Here is a 6,932-nt window from a genome sequence, read left to right as displayed (position 1 = left end):
CTCACCCTTCGGTACCCCATCCTGCGGTCCCTCACCCTTCGGTACCCTATCCTGCGGTCTCTCACCCTTTGGTACCCCATCCTTTGATCCCTCACCCTTCGGTACCCCATCCTGCGGTCCCTCACCCTTTGGTACCCCATCCTGCGGTCCCTCAGCCGTCGGTACCCCATCCTGCGGTCCCTCAGCCGTCGGTACCCCATCCTGTGGTCCCTCAGCGGTCGGTACCCCATCCTGCGGTCCCTCACGCTTCCGTACCCTATGCTTCGGTCCCACAAACTTCAGTCCCCCACGCTTCAGTCCCCCCTGCTTCGTTTCCCCACTTGTGCCCATCTTTGCGGGCGACATGGCGAGTGGCGGACGGGGACGGACTCCGGGCCAGCCGCAACTGCGGCCCCGTCCCAAGAAGCCTTCTCTGGGGAGTCGGCTCCCAACGGCTGCTGCCCCCGCGCCCACCCTCTCCCCCACCCCACTCCCTTCTGCAATCGCGGAGCGAGCCCCGGTGGAACCACCCACTCCTTGGGACCCCCTGCGCGCCCCCGCAGAGGCCCCCCGGCACCCTTTCAGGTGCCTGTAGAGCTACCGCCCTCCAACTCTGGGTCCCCTGTGTCCTCTGTGCATCGCCCTTCCCCCCAATCCCGGGACCCCCAGTGTACCTCCGTGAAAGCCCCCTGAGTGCTCCGGTGCACCCTCCTTGCTGGGATTCCTTGCGTTTCCGTGTATTCCACACCCAGCCCCCCACCCCTGGGATTCTCTACGTGCCCGCCTGCAATCCCGCCTTGCCGACTCTAAGATCCTCTGCTGGAGAAGGCAAGACTGAATGGGATCACTTGTGCGTGTAGAAGGATTTGATTTGTGAGACAGACTGGGGATCTTGGTTGTAGTCCCATCTTGGGCTCCGCCCCTGGCATGCTGTGTGACCTTGGGAAAATCACCCCTCCCCCCTTCCTTCCCTCCCCAGTTCCCTCAGGGACCTCGCTGTCTCACTTTCACCATATTCTACCTTCTGTCCCCTAGCCTTTACACGGGCTGTCCCCTGTGCCTGGAGTGTTTGCCTGCCTTCCTCATTTCTGCCTCTTGGAACCCTTAACTGAATCTTCAAGCCTCTCCTGCTTCTAGGAGTCCTCTTCTGATCCCCAAAGTTGTTAGTGGCCCTCCTTTGCATTTATTTTGCAATTAGATGACACAGTAGACCTAGAGTCAGAAGATCTGATTTAAAATCCAGCCCCTCTGCCCTTATTAGCTTTGTGACCCTGGGCAAATCTGTTTCCTCATTAGCAAAATGGGGATAATCCTAACACCTACCTCACAAAGTTGTGGTGAAAACCAAATGAGGTAACATTTGTAAATCACTTTGAAAACTCTAAAGCGCTATATAAATGGTATCATCATTATTATGTCTTCTTTTTATTTGGTGGCACAAAGTAGACAGAGCGCCAGGCCTGGAGTCAGGAAGTTCAAATCCAGTTCAAATCCAGCCTCAGATACTTACTAGCTGTGTGACCCTGGGCAAGTCACTAAACCCTGTTTGCCTTTGTTTCCTCATCTGTCAAACGAGCTGGAGAAGGAAATGGAAAACTACTCCAGTACCTTTTCCAAGAAAACCCCAAATGGGGTCATGAAGAGTCAGACACGACTGAACAACTACAAGTATATATCGTATCCCCCTAATAGAAGTAGCTGTCTCACTTTTGTATGTTTCCCCAGGACCTAAGACAATGCTTGGCACATAGCAGATGCTCATTCAATTTTTATCTGCAAAATATGGGTGGGGGGAGAATGGGACATAAGCAGTACAAGCAAGCTGCCAGCTTAGCAATTGTGTTTCCTGTATCTCTTTCTTATGTTTCCTCATCTGCAAAATGAAGGGATTGAAACGGGTCTCTTTCAATTCTAAATCCTCTGGACTTCATACTCCTGTTTTGGAGCAGGTTTGTTCCCACATAAATGAGACTCTCCCCCTCGCACCCCGCCCCAGTACCCCTCGTTTGAGAGGAGACAGAAACAGACATTCAGAACCCTCTGGAATAGTCTCACCTCACCCTTAAACCAAATACCCTTCTTCCTGCATTACAAAATGTCTTTTCCCCTTTTTTGCTCACCTTAACTTCCTTGTGGGGTGTCAGGAGAAGAATTCCTCTAGGGCTGGGCCCTGGAGATAAGTATCAGCAGTTGCTATTTAAACCAGCTTTGTACTACCCTCAGTGCTGATGGACTCTTCAGATCTGTCCTACTCTGACACTCCAAAAAGCCTGAATAGGCTTTTCAGTGGGAAGTTCCCCCAACCCTGCCTGCCTTACCAGGAAGGAGCTAAGTCAGGAGCATGAGTAGGTATCTTTGTTTCCCCAGGAATTCTGTTTAGTTTATTGTTGGTCTCTCTGCCTCCTTTCCCCACTCTGATTCCTCCTCCACTCAGTTAATTGCATTTCCTAAAGCATAGTTTGACCATGTCTCCCTCCTCATCACCACCTTCTGGCTTTCCTGGCTTCCTTCAGATTCCTGCTAAAATCCTACCTTCTGTAAAAAACATTTCTGGATCCCCCTTAATGTGAGTGCCTCCTGTATATATCTTGTATTTATGGTTGTTGGCATGTTTTCTCCCCCATTATGTGAGCTCCTTGAGAGCAAGGGTTGTCTCTGTATCCCCAGAGCTTAGGAAAGTGCCTGGCACATAGTAATAGTGAAAGCTTATTTCACTAGATTTTATTGCTTGAAAGTAAGATCTTAAGTGCACAGCCTAGAGGGGATTTGAGCCTTGATGAGGTACGCATGGCAGGAGCCAGAGTGTCGACTCTACAGTTAATGTAAATTGAATTAATGTAAACAGTAAAAGAAACTCCAACTATCTCATGGAAAAATTTGAGTGTGACTCCGGACCATCCCTGGCACTATCTATTCTTTGTTTTGTTTCTATACTTGGCATAAGGTATCCACTATTCAGTCTTTCTGCTGCCAAGGACCAGTCTCATGAGTAAACTGCCAATTAACCCAGTAAACTCTAATATATTTACACATATATACACATGCTGGCATGGACAGCCCTTCCATCTGTTGTCCTATAATTGGTATAATCAGAGCAGAATCTTGCAATGGTGTCCTCCAGATTTAGCTTTAGAACTTGGTAGTTGATATTTCATAATTTAGCTCAATCCCAAGGATGTGCCTATGATACTGTATTGTTAAGAGTTCTGGACTTGGTCTCAAGGGAGACCTGAATTCAAATTCTGCTTTGGATATCAAAATAGCTGTGTGACTATGGGGCAATTATTTTATTTCTCTGGGCCTGTGTAAAATGGGAAAAATAATAGGTGAAGCTGTTCCCTGATGGAGTTACATAAGGACTGAATAAACTGTTTGTAAAAAGCTTTGCAAAAGCTTAAAACAGGATATCAATATTATCTAGCCTTATTATTCATACTATCCTTCTGCTCTGTACTCATAGAACAATAATCTTAAGAGTTTCATAGAAGGCCTTATGGTGAAGTTCCCTGGATTTGGGGTGAGAGGATCTGGGTTCAAAACCTATCTCTGTTAATCATTCCACTCTCAGGCTCTCAGTTTTGTCGTCATAAGATGAACAGGTTGGACTAGATCAGGAGTAGGGAACCTGTGGCCTCGAAGCCACATGTGGCCCTCTAGTTCCTCAAAGCCCTTTGACTGAATCCAAACTTCACGGAACAAATTCCCATAATAAAAGGATTTGTTCTGTAAATCGTGGACTCAGTCAAAATGCTGTACCCAAGGACCCAGGAGGCACATGTGGCCTCGAGGCCACGGGTTTCTCTGGATTAGATTCTCTTTGAGGTCTCTTCCAGCTCTTTATGTCCATAGGTAAGATGTATTCGGCTGCTTTTTAGCTCAACAGCCCTTCCTATCTTGCCATTTTGCAAATGAGGAAACTGAGGCCCAGAAAAAGTAAGGGAATGGCCCAAGGTCACACAGATAGTTAAAATTCGGAAGCCACAACTTGACAGCCAGTAGATTTCTGATTCCTAAAATTACCCCACTTCTTTTAACATACTGAAAACTCTTCCCTAAGGATAAACTATTCCTTCTAAAGTTAAGGGGAAATCTTTCTGGAAAGAAAGGATTGAGGACAGAAGTGTTTGTATGTTTTGCGAGCATTGATTATTAAGGGTACTGAACCACAGTTTTGAAAACTGGCAACCTTAGAGGGGCTGCTCTGTTCACTTTTCTGGTGCTGCTGTTGCCGGTTGCATTACGGCTGGCTGCTTCTGCTGGCTCGTCGCCACCATCCCGCTCGTCGCCGTCGTCCCTCCTTCTTCTGCTATTACCTTCTCTCCGGTTGTGTCGGAAGTTCCTTTTTTCGTATCATTTCCTATTAATAGCTTATCTTTCACCGCTATCTTCCATTTATTATACCATTTGCCTCCCTGGCAAGCCACTTCAAGGATACACATGCCCGCGGCGGTAAAGCAACAAGCCTGGAAAAGGAAAACACAAAAAGGAGGTTCTGCTGTAGCCATTCCTAAGTGGCCCAGGTGACAATTGGGGTTCTGTGGAATAGCAACGCTTGATGGCAGCTACACTTCGGAGGTGAAGACTTAAATGTAGGAAGGAGGAAAGATCACTGGATTTGGCATTTCATAGATTCAAGAGTGTGAGAATTGGCAGAAACCTTAGAATCTTCTATTTGAACCCCTTCATTTTTACTTAAATTATTAATTTTGTTGTAAGAGTGAGGGTTGATCAATAACCCCCTTCCCCATCCCCACTTAAAGTAAATAGCAAGATGTTTTATACCCTGACGCTTTTATCAGGTGAGAACACCCGTATTTAATCAGCAATTAAAAGTATTAAACCAGGTAGGAAAACAATTGATTTGAAAGGAGCAAAATGCTACTCCTCATTGGAAGAAGTGAAATGATAGTAGGAAGTATGTTGGAATTGGCTGACAAGTGTTGCTATTTACATATGCAAACCAGAACGTAATAAAAGAAAATGGAATAATGAGAATGTGTGATTAAACAAACAAAAGAACCCCAATAATGTAAATGATTGTACATTTGTCTAGAAACTAGTTACCAAATAACTCCATCCCAAAAGATTTGCATATTGGCTTTAAAATAGAATGCCCACTTTATCTTTATTTCATGATTCTTTTGGACTTTCTCAATAGCTGTAGAAGCTGTATTTGTTGTTGTTATATTGTTGCAGTCAGTATGTATATTTTTGATTCTGCTTTCTTCACTTAGCATTATTTCATGTTAGTCTTCTCATACTTTTATATATGAAGAAACTGAGATTCAGAAAAATAATCTGCTTGCCCATGGTTAACACAGCTAAGTAAGTGCCAGGGGTAGACTATGGACTCAGATCTTTCTGACTTCAAGTCCGTTATGCTGCCTCTCACAAATGTGTGTGTATGTATTTTGCATGTGTGGATTTATACACAACACATAGATACAGACATCTGTATCTCTGTGTGTATACATACACACACATATTACTTATTTGTAATAATCCCAAAATGGAAATAAATAGGTTGTCATTGGGAATGGCTCCATGTTAATAGTTCATGTATTGTCTTGTGAGTATATGTGTGTATACATATATATGCAATCCATACACATATATACATACACACAATACATATGCACATATTATTATCATAGAGCCATTTCCAATGACAACTTATACACACATATACAACACACACATCATTGGGTCATCCCCAATGACACCTTATACACACACATACAATATAACACACACACACACACACTCTTATCATTGGGCCATTTCCATTGACAAGTTGATTTCCAGTTTGGAATTATTACAAATAATGTTGTTAGGAATGTTTTTGTATGAGTAGGTCTGTTTTTCATGGTTCCTTGGGGCATGGGAATAGTGGGATCTACTAGGTCAAAAGGTATGTGTATTTTTGTAACTCTTATTTTATCATTCCACATTACTTTTCAAAAAGTATGGTCTAGTTTATACCACCAACAACGGTACGGTTATACAGCCACAGATGTATAAGCACTGAATTATGTCATATTAGGCTCGTAGGAGACTTATAGGTGAAAGGGACTTCAGAGGCTACCTAAACTAGCTTCATCATTTTACAAATAAAGAAAATTGAGACTAAAGGAAAAAGAGGTTAAATACTTTTCCAAAGTCATGTAGCTAGTAGATGGTATAACTGGGATTGTCTTTGCCAATTTGATGGGTGTCAGGTGGAACCTCAGAATCATTTCAACTTGCTTTTCTCTTATTATTAGAGAGTTTGAACAATTTGATAATTTGTGCTTCTTTCAAGAACTGTTTGTCCATATTCTTTGACCACCGGAGAATAGCGTTTGCATTTTGTTAATTCCCTACACACCCTGGATGTCAGACTTTTTATCAGGGGAGTGTGATGTAGTGTTTTTCATCTATTTCTTTCCCTTATTCTGGGTGCATTGGTTTATGTTGTACAAAAGCTTATACACACATGTATATATGTATGTATGTATGTATGTGTGTGTACACACACATACATATTTGGGGCTGCAAGCATCCCCTGAAGGAAAGTGGCAAGAGGCCTGGCCAACTTCCATTTGCCCCAACACAACTTCCCCCTGCACCAGAGAATCCCCATTTCTGCTTTACCTTGTTTCTGCTGGTTTGCTTCAAAACTCCTCTCAAATCCTACCTCATGGAGGAATGTAAGTTCATTGCCAGAACACACTGTTTCATTCCTTGTACTTGTATCTGCAGTCCCTAGTATAGTACCTGGCATACAACAGGCATTTATTAAATGCTGGTTGATTGATTGAGGCCTTTCATGGTCTTCCCCACTGCTAGAACCTTTTGAAATTACCTTCCTTTTACACTGTGTATGTATGTATGTACTTGTTTCCATGTTGTCTCTCTCATTGGACTATAAGTTCCTTGAGGACAGGAACCATGTTTTTGACTTTCTTTGTGTA

The 6,932-nt window shown here is 43.8% G+C and overlaps 1 long non-coding RNA gene across 1 annotated transcript in view; it reads right to left on the bottom strand.

The window, feature by feature from the left end:
* The window catches only part of LOC114027880, a 9,942-nt gene extending 9,173 nt beyond the window's left edge, over window positions 1-769 (bottom strand). Inside the window, exon 1 of the long non-coding RNA XR_003567307.1 lies at window positions 654-769. This is a non-coding gene — a long non-coding RNA (uncharacterized LOC114027880). The remainder of the gene's footprint in view (window positions 1-653) is intronic.
* Window positions 770-6,932: the final 6,163 nt, after the last annotated feature.

This window comes from Vombatus ursinus, unplaced genomic scaffold (genome assembly GCF_900497805.2).
Source record: "Vombatus ursinus unplaced genomic scaffold, bare-nosed wombat genome assembly UNPS02014864.1, whole genome shotgun sequence".
Lineage (NCBI taxonomy): Eukaryota > Metazoa > Chordata > Mammalia > Diprotodontia > Vombatidae > Vombatus > Vombatus ursinus.
The sequence above is the reverse complement of the archived record's forward strand: the minus strand, read 5'-3'. Positions and strand labels throughout refer to the sequence as shown.